The sequence below is a fragment of the Chrysochloris asiatica genome, unplaced genomic scaffold (assembly GCF_000296735.1).
Source record: "Chrysochloris asiatica unplaced genomic scaffold, ChrAsi1.0 scaffold00068, whole genome shotgun sequence".
In the NCBI taxonomy this organism is placed as follows: Eukaryota; Metazoa; Chordata; class Mammalia; order Afrosoricida; family Chrysochloridae; genus Chrysochloris; species Chrysochloris asiatica.
Window position 1 is genome coordinate 5,679,297 of NW_006408586.1, and position 10,537 is coordinate 5,689,833.

At 36.8% G+C, this 10,537-nt stretch overlaps 1 pseudogene; it reads left to right on the forward strand.

The window, feature by feature from the left end:
- Positions 1-6,367: 6,367 nt before the first annotated feature.
- LOC102811625 lies at positions 6,368-7,286 on the forward strand (annotated as a pseudogene).
- The last annotated feature ends 3,251 nt before the right edge of the window (positions 7,287-10,537 follow it).

Below are 10,537 nucleotides of genomic sequence, written 5' to 3' on the forward strand. Positions count from 1 at the left end.
GAAGCTGAAGACAATTAAATCAAGTCCATGAGAGCCAAAGTAAAACTTTGAGTATATCCTACATGAATTTGGAGACTAACTAAAAATACATTTGACCATTGAATACCATTGACTGAGCCATAGAAATTGTGTTATGATATCAAAGACTTGTTATCAGTCAGCTGTCAGTTTGTCATGCAAGAGTCGTTTGTGTGTTTCTGTGGTGCTGGACATATTACACCAGCATTTTAAGTATATCAGGGTTACCTGTGGTGGACATGTTTCAGCTGCACTTCCAGATTTAGAGAGATTAGAAAAAAGGACAGTCAGACAACTTCTGAAAGTTTATCCACTAAAAACCTTAAGAATAGCAGACAACATTTGTCTGATATAGTCCCAGGAGATGAGTCTCCCAGGTTTTTAGGCACTCAAAATATGAAGAGAGAAGGAATGCCTCATCAGATTAGACTTGAATTAATTTGTATGGAACAAATTAATTCATTTGCTGATGGGACACAGCTCAACGTGAGAAGAAACAAGTGTGAACATCTGTGGACGGTATAAAATATAAACCTAGAAAACTAGGAAGCCATCAAGAGCTCAACGAGAAGAAAATAAAGAAATTTGATAAAGGAAGCAATTGTAACTTTCTACTATTTCATAAACTAGACCTATACTTATTAAAAGAGAGGGAGAAGAAGTCTTCACATCAAGGATCAAGCCTGTCCCCTCAGTCTACAGAGTTGATAGGGACAGACAAACGAGGGGTTATAAATGTACAAAGTGGCTGACTTATATGTTTTCAAAGGAGAGAATAGTTTCAGAGCATGGGGGGAAAGGCAGAGTCCCCACTGAATAGTTTTCATCTTGACTAGATGGGTCTATTGAAAAGATATGGGCAATGGACTCTTGATTCAGTAGTGACTAACTGTTATCATGAATAATTGCAATTGGCACAACTGTAGAGGTAGAAGTTGTGTAACATAAAGAGGGGAGTATTTATTGTTGTATTTCAGGAACAGAAGACCCTAGGACAATCAACAGAGAAGAGCATGAGCAGAATGTGAAACCACTCGTCTGTGAGTTTGTCCTACTATGGTGGCTTGTGACTAGCTGTGATTCTGAAAGCCATGCCACCGGTATTTTAAATACCAGCAGGGTGACCCATAGTGGATAGGTTTCAGAGAAGATTCCAGATGAAGACAGACTAGGAAGAAAGTGTGATGAACTACTACTTCTGAATATTTAGTCACTGAAAACCTTATGAGTAGCAGAGAAACACTGTCAGATATCGTGCTGGAAAATGAGTCCCTCAGTTTGCAAGTCACTCAAAATGCAACTGAGGAAGAGCTGCCTCCTCAAAGTAGAGTTGACTGTGATGAAACAAATGGAGTAAAGCCATTGAGAGACGAGCTCACGGGACCCTCATTTGATGATGGGGCACAACTCAAAATGAAGAGAAACAGCTGTAAACATCCATTGAAAATCGTAACAGGGAATGTATGAAGTATGGACCTGGGAAAATTGGAGGTTGTCAAAAATGAAATGGAATGCATAAACATCGCTATCTTAGGCATTAGTGAGCTGAAATGGACTGGTATTCGTCATTTTGAATCTGAAGACCAAATAGTTTACTATGCTGGGAATGACAAATTGAAGAGGAACTGTGTAGCATTCATTGTCAAAACGAACATACTCAGATCAGTCATGAGGTATAACACTGTCTGTGATAGGATAATACCCATGCGCTTACAGGGAAGCCCAGTTAATACCAGTGTTATTAAAATTTATGCACCAACCACTAAAGCCAGTAAGGATGAAATAGAAGAATTCTACAAATTTCTTCAATCTTAAAATGATCAAATATGCAATCAAGATGTATTGATCATTACTGGTGATTGGAATGCAAAGATTGAAGCAAAGAGGAAGGATCAATAGTTGGAAAATGTGGCCTTGGTGATAGAAGGGATTCTGGAGAACGCACGATAGAATTCTGCAAAACCAATGATTTGTTCATTTCAAATACCTCCTCTAGACAGCATAAGAGATGACTATACACATGGAATTCGCTAGATGGGATATATAGAAATAAAATTGACTACATCTGCAGAAAGAGACAATGGAAAAGCTCCATATCATCAGTGAAAGCAAGACCAGGGACAGACTGTGGAACAGACCATCAATTACTCCTATGCAAATTCAAACTGAAGCTGAAGAAAATGAAAACAAGTCCACGAGAGCCAAAATATGACCTTGAATATATCCCACCTGAATTTAGAGATCATCTGAAGAACAAATTTGATACATTAAACACTACAGACTAAAGACCAGAAGAGTTGTGGGGTAACATCAAGAACATCATACATGAAGAAAGCAAAAAGTCACTGAGAAGACAAGAAAAAAGGAAAAGTTCAAAATGGATGTCAGAAGAGACACTAAAACTTGCTCTCCAGCATAGAGATGCTAAAGCAAATGGAAGAAATGAGGAGGTCCAAGAGCTGAACAGAAAATTTCAAATGTCAGTTTGAGAACATAAAGCCAAATATTACAATAAATTGTGTAAAGATGTGGAGTCAGAAAACCAAAAAGGAAGAACACACTTAGCATTTCTCAAGCTGGGGGAACTGAAGAAAAAATTCAAGCCTTGACTTTCATTACTGAAAGATACTCTGGGCAAATTATTGAATGATGAAGAAAGCATTAAGAGAAGATGGAAGGAATACAAAAAATATCGCACGTGAGTAAAGTTTTGCTAAAGGTAATACAGAAACGGCTACAATCATACATTGACAGAGAACTTCCAGAGGTTCAATCCTGATACAGAGGAGTCCATAGAACCAGGGATATCACTGCTGATGTCCGATGGATCTTGGCTGAAAGCAGAGAATATCAAAAAGATGTTTACCTGTTATTTATTGACTACACAAAGGCTTTCGATTGTGTTGATCATGACAAGCTATGGACAACATTGAGAAGTATGAGTATTCCGGAATACTTAATTGTGCTCATGAGGAGTCTGTACCTGGACCAAGAAACAGTTGTTCAAACAGAACATGGGAACACTGAATAGTTTAAAATTAAAAAAGGTGTGCAACAAGGTAGTATTCTTTCACCATACTTGTTCAACCTGTATGCTGAGCAAATAATCTGAGAAGTTAGGTTCTATGAAGAAAAATGGGGCATCAGGATTGGAGGAAGACTCATTAACAACCTGCGATATGCAGATGATACAAGCTTGCTTGCTGAAAGTGAAGAGGGCTTAAAACATTTATTGATGAAGATCAAAGAGCATAGCCTTTGGTATGGATTCCATATCAATGTGAAGAATACAAAAATCCTCACCACTGGACCAATAAACAACATTCTTTTCAACAGAGAAAAGATTGAAGATGTCAAGGACTTCATTCTTCTTGGATCAACTATCAACACTCAATGAAGCATCAGTCAAGAAATCAAACGATGTATTACGTTAGGCAAATCTGCTGCACAAGAACTTTTTAAAGTGTTGAAGAGCAATGATGTCAGCTTGAGGACTAAGGTGCGCCTGACCGAGGCCATGGTATTTTTAATAACCACATATGCATGCAAAAACTGGACAGTGAGTAAAGAAGATGTTAGAGGAATTGATGCTTTTGAGTTATGGTGTTGGAGGAGAATTTTTAAAGTGTCATGGGCTGCCAAAAGAACCAATAGATCCATTTTGGAAGAAGTATAGCTAGCATGCTCCTTGGAGACCAAGATGGCCAAAATTCATCTCTCATATTTTGGGCATATTGTCAGGAGAGACCAGTCGCTGGAGAGGGATATTATGTTTGGTCAGGTGGAGGATCACAGAAAGAAAGGAAGACCCCCAATGAGACGAACTGGTCAAATGGCAACATCAATGGACTCAAGCATGGCAACTATAGTGAGGTTGACCCCAGATCAGGCAGTGTTTTGTTCTGCTGTGCACAAGGTCACTCTGGGTTGCTAGTGATTCAATGGCACCTAACATCAACAACCAGAGAAGCAGAGACACCAGAGATGGAGGCATAGGAGATGGCATGGAGAGATAGAGCAGTTAAGAACTCTAGACTCATGGAAAAAGAAAGGTTTTATGTTGATGGCTGGTATGCAGGCTTGCTGAATGTGCCTTTTGGGGTGTTTAAATGATTATATGTTCCTGAGTATTTTTGTGTACATAAAAAAAAAAAAAAAAAAAAAGAGGGAATAGAAGCAAATACTGTTGAATGATGATTCATGAAGGGGATTGCAGTCGTTGCAATGAAATGGAATATGATATGATGAGTGCAAATACAACGTTATCCCATGTAGAGCATTACTCAATTGAAAATAAAAGCTTTTTAAAAAATGATGGTGGCAGAAGAATAATGAAGGTAGGTGACAACTCAGGTAAGTGTTCATGGGCTATAGGAGATAAAGGTAAATATTAATGTATATATAATCTTGAAACAATGGTCCATAGATACATATATTGAGACATAGGCTGAATGTGTAGGGAGCAAAAGTGGAATATGTGTATATTTTTACATCTCACAAATATATGTGTTTGAAAGAGCATATCTGTCCATGAGTATTTACCTTTCATGCAAAGCACAACTATGAATGTGATGGAACATATAGCAAGCAAAGCAATGAAAACTTCCTAGATATTATAAAACATACTAAGGCTGTGAGTTAGTGGTCCTGGGTACTCAGGATAATAGTCTCAGTGTACAGGGGACACCATGATAAATTAATATAACATGGTTCAAAAAGAAAACGTTCTGCATCCTCCTTGGGTGGAAAGCATTTGTGAAATTTGAAATCTCATAAGCAGCAGGCTAAGGTGCACCTTTTGGTCTTTCCATGTGCAGAAGAAATCATGGTGGTACGAACTGAAAATATTTGAAATCAATTAGTCCAATGAACTAATGGAACATATGAACACCAATCTCCATGACTCTGATACCAGAAGAACTGGATGGGGCCCAACTACCACCACCAAGTACCATGAAAGGGTTCACGTTAGAGGTTCCTTGATGAAGTGGGAGAAAATATGAAATATAATTCAAAATTATTGATAAAAATAAAAATAAAATGGTGCAGGTTTACTGGTCAGAAAGAGACTGGAGCTACCTGAGACTATGGCCTTTGACTATCCCTCGGATCTGGAAAGCAACACACTGTCATGGCCCAATTTTCAGTCAAGCAGTAAACAGGTTTATAGAGAGTGACAACAATACCAGCAAGGTATGCTTACCATAGAATGGTCAATCATTCAAAATCAAAAAAGTAGCAGATGCCTAAGGACAAAGTTTAGAAGCGTTAGAAAGATGGGTAGAATGCAAATAGAACCAGATGAGGAAGCAGGATAACTATTGTTGCATGGAGGAATTTGTAATTATTGAGATGAAATAAAGTGTATGACTTGTTGAATGTAAAGCTGATGATCTTCTCTGTAAACATTCAATTCACAATAAAAGTTAGAAATAAAAAAGATACACTAAGTATTAGTAACCTGAAATGAACTAGTATTGGTGATTTTGAACCAGAGAATTATATGGTTGATTATACTTGGCATGACAAATTCAAGAGGAATGGGTTCACATTCATCATCAAAAAGAGCACTTCAAGGCCAGAGGCCAACTAAGAAATAGACAATGAACTGTTCAATGTAAATTCAGGGTGAAGTTGAAGTAAATTAAAACAAGTCATTTAGAGCCAATATATGACCTTCAGTATATCCCTCCTGAATTTAAACACCATCATAAAGGCAGATTTGATGCATTAAGTATCAGATATCAAAGACCAGAGAAGTTGTGGAATGACATCAAGAACATCATACAAGAAGAAAGCAAAAGGTCATTTAAAAGACAGAAAGGAAAGAAAAGATGAAAGTGGCTTTCCTGAATCTAGATCTTGAGTGTAGAGATGCTATAGCAACTGAAAGAAATGATGAAATAAAGAACCTGACCAAAAAATTTCAAAGGGCAGCTCAAGAAGACAAAGTAAAGTATTATAATGAAAGACCTGGAGTAAAAAAACCAAAAGGGAAAAAAAACAGCATTTCTCAAACTGAAAGAACTGAAAACATATTCAAACCTCCAGTTGCGATATATAATGATTCTATGGGAGTCCTGGTGTGACACTGCAGGATAATAAAGTGGACTTCAAGGTTAGTTTGAATCACAAGGTCAGTGGTTCAAGCCCACCAGCGGCTCCTCAGAAATCCTATACAAGGTTTCTATGAGTTGGAAACAACTTGATAGCGCTAACAACAACAATAACAGGAAAAATAATGAATGATGCAAGAAATACCAAAAGAAGATGGAAAGATCTCCCCCACCCCTCATAGAGCTACTGGGTCTGCAGGGCTGTGGCAAGCCACAGACATCGGCTTCTATTCCACAGGATGGGTTTTGTTAAAGTTGTCAAGAACAAGACCTACTCCAAGAGATATCAAGTGAAATTTAGAAGATGAGAGGGTAAAACTGATTACTATGCTCGAAAACACTTAATAATCCAGGCTAAAAATAAATACAACACACCCAAACATAAGATGATTATTCATGTAACCAATAGAGATCTCATTTGCTAGATTGCTTATGCCTGTATAGAAGGAGATATGATTGTCTGTGCAGTTTATGCTCATGAACTCCCAAAGTAGGGTGTGAAAGTTGCCTTGACAAATTATGGTGCAGCATATTGTACTGATCTTCTGCTAGCCTACAGGCTTCTCAATAGGTTTTGATACAGACAAAATCGACAAAGGCCAAGTGAAGGTAATCCGAGATGAGTACAATGTGGGAAGCACTGATGGTCAACCTGAGGCCTTCACCTGCTACTTGGATGCAGGCCTTGCCAGAACTGCTACTGGAAATAAAATTTGGGGGGCTCTGAAGGGCGCTGTGGATGGAGGTTTGTGTATCCCTCACAGTACCAAGCGATTCCCTGGTTATGATTCAGAAAATAAGGAATTCAATGCAGACGTACATAAGAAACACATTATGGGTCAGAACGTTGCAGATTATATGTGTTACGGAATGGAAGAATATAAAGATGCTTACAAGAAATAGTTCTCTCAATATATAAAGAACAACGTAACTGCAGACACGATGGAGGAGATGTATAAGAAAGCACATACTGCTATCTGAGAGAATCCTGTTTATGAGAAGAAGCCTAAGAAAGATGTTAAAAAGAAGAGGTGGAATTTTCCCAAAATGTTTCTTGCCCACAAGAAAGATTTGGTAGCTCAGAGAAGATAAGCTTTCCCAGAGCTCAGAAGCAGGTTGCTGACAGGTAAACCAAACCACAATTTTCTATGAGATTGTTCCAGAGAATGATAATAAACTTATTGACCAAGAAAAAAAAAAAAAAAAGATGGAAAGAATGCACAGTTACTGTATCAAAAATAATTGATAAATGGTCAACCATTTAAAAAGGTGGCATATCATTAAACATACACAAAAGAAGTCCAATTTGTATTGAAGTCATTGGTAAAAACAAGGCTATAGGAATTGATCGAATACAAATTGAAATGTCTTAATAAACAGCATTAGAGGTGCTCACTAATCTATGACAATCAATTTGGAAGCTAGCTAACAGGCCAATTGATTGAAGCAATTCATATTTGTACCAATTCCAAAGAAAGGTAACCCAGGAGAATGTGGAGATCATCAATAATATCATTAATATAACATAGAAGTAAAATTTTTGCTGAAGATAATTTAAAATTGATTGCAGGAACACATTGACAGGGAGCTGTCAGAAATTGAAGCATGGTTCAGACAATGGCATGGAATAAGGTATATCACTGTTGATGTCAGATGGATCTTGATTGAAAGTAGAGAATGCTAGTAAGATGTCTGCTTGTGTTTTATTGACTATGTAAATGCATTCAATTGTGTGGATTATAAGAAACTATATATAACATTGCAAAAAATAGGAATTCCAGAACACTTAATTATACTCATCAGGAACCTGAACATAGACAAAAACAAAGTTGTTTGAACAGTGATATTGAATGATTTAAAATCAAGAAAGGTGTGTGCCAGGGTTGTATCATTCTACCATATTTATTAAATATGTATGCTTAGCAAACAATTCCAGAACCTGGATTATATAAAGAACATGATATCAGGATTGGAAGAAGACTCATTAACAATCTGTGCCGTGCAGATTGTGCAACTTTACAAATAGGGCTGCTAATCTCAAGGTCAGCAGTTTGAAACTACTAGCGATTCCACCGGAGAAAGATGTGACTTTCTGCTCTCATATAGATTTACAGCCTCGGAAACCCAATACAGGGTCGCTATGAGTCAGAACCGAATCTACGGTACACCACTACCACTAGCTGAAAACGCAGAGAGCTTCAAGTACTTATTGATGAAAATTAAAGACTACAGTCTTCAATATGGACTGCACCTCAATGTAAAGAAAACAAAAGTCCTCACAAGTGGAGCAAAAAACAACATAACAAACCGAGAAAAGACTGAAGTTACCAAAGACTTCATTTTGCTCATATCGACCATCAATACTCATGGAAGTAACAGTCAAAAAATAAAGTGACATCTAACATTAGTCAAATCTGCTGCAAAAGACCTCTTTAAAGTTGCAGTTAAAACTGACTCAACAACACCTAGCAACAACAACAACATGCAAATTATATTGGTTCGTGATCCAATGTTTTATGCTTTGTTGTTGTTGTTCTTAGGAGCCATTGAGTTGGCACCAACTCATAGCGACTTTATGAACAGCAGAGCAAAACACTGCCAGATCCTGGGCTAACCTCACTGTAGTTGCCACGCTTGAGCCCAATGGTACTGCCACTTTGCCAATCCATCTCTCTGTGGGTCTTCCTATTTTTCTCTGACCCTCCACCCTACCAAACATGATATCCCTCTCCAGCGACTGGTCCCTCCTGACTTAGATAAAGTAACTTGTTGTTGTTGTTGTTAAGTGCTTTTCGAGTCTATTCCAACCCATAGTGATTCTGTATAGGGTTTACAAGGAGCAGCTGGTGAGCTTGAACCACCGACCTTGTAGTTCAAATGACGTTGCTGTCTGATGCATTAGCCTACAGCACCACACCAAATCTAAAAGAAAGACTTTTATCGCATAAAGAGACTACAGTATCGATGCAAATTAATAATTTATTCATATAAAATTTACATATTATATTTTTGACTTAACTTGGTACAAGGTCTTCATTTTCTTTGAATTCACAATTAAGCCCATTACTTGTTCCTTCAATGAATGGGAGATATGCTTACAACATGGCAAATACGTGTGCTATGGGAAAGCTTGGGTAATAAATTTGTCAGTTATTCAACAAATGTTCCTTGGAATAAAATAGAAGAATTCACTTAGAACATTTTCTCTCTGTTCCTCATAAACTTCTTATTTTCCTGTTTTATTCCAATACCAAGATTTTAAAATTGGTGCAGCTTCTCCCAAATTAAGAACTAATATCTAAAATTAAATTAGGCACTTACATGTATTTATTAATTAAATCATCAGGTCATCAAGCAAAGTGAGTGAAATGGCACTCTAGGGGCTGAACAAGTCCTCCAAATTGCTTAACCCAAGGGAAATCTTGTTGCATTAGTAAGTGATACAAGGTCTAATTTTTACTAAGCAAATGGAAATTGGGCAAATAATCTGAATTTAGGACTCCTGGTATAGGACAAGCATTGGACAACTAATCACAAGGCTGGTGATTCAAATTCCCTAGCCACTCCTTGGAAACCCTCTACAGGGTTGGTATGAGTCGGAACCAACTCAACAGCAGTTAACAACAATAATATGATTTTGCCTGTAAACACTGGATTCATAACTCTGGAAGAAAAGGACCTAAAACTAAAGAAAAATCCATAGGCCCCTGGCAATCTGGAAAAATTATTTTGATACATTTGGATAATAAAGCTATTAAATAAGTTAAATTATCCAAAGCCAAATGTAAAAATATAATTCAGAGTAAATGAAGAATAAATATGTGTGTAAATTTAAGAAAAAATATCTAAGGTTTATGATGTATTAAACTGACCAGATTATTAAACTTTATCCTACTCAACACTTTTGAATATTAAATTAAATATGCATATGGGACTGTTTTTTATTTTGTTTTTTAAAACTGTCACAAACAATAAAACATATTGGCAATAAAACCATTGTTCAAAGTTAGAAAGAGCTTCACATTAGACAGTACGGAGGCCTAAGGTTGAGCATATGACTTCATGAAGATGATTATGTAAAGCAGTTTCATTATTATGATAATTTGTGATCTCCCGTTTACTTCTCTTTAGAGCATAATTTTATGACATGTAAGTTACAGTTTCTTTACTTTCTGTATAGCATTACATATAAGTGGATTAAAAGTCAAACAGAAGTTTGGGAGTGTTTATTCTGTTCATCCTTCCATTTTCAATGGTCATTACTCTAGATATTAATTTAGTTTGTTTAATTTGATATTTTTTAATTCAATTTGTTTTGTTTTTCTAAATTTATCCTATCCCACCAAAGACACATATTCATAGGCTAACTGATCCCTGTACTTACTTAAAGAGATTGATCTGAT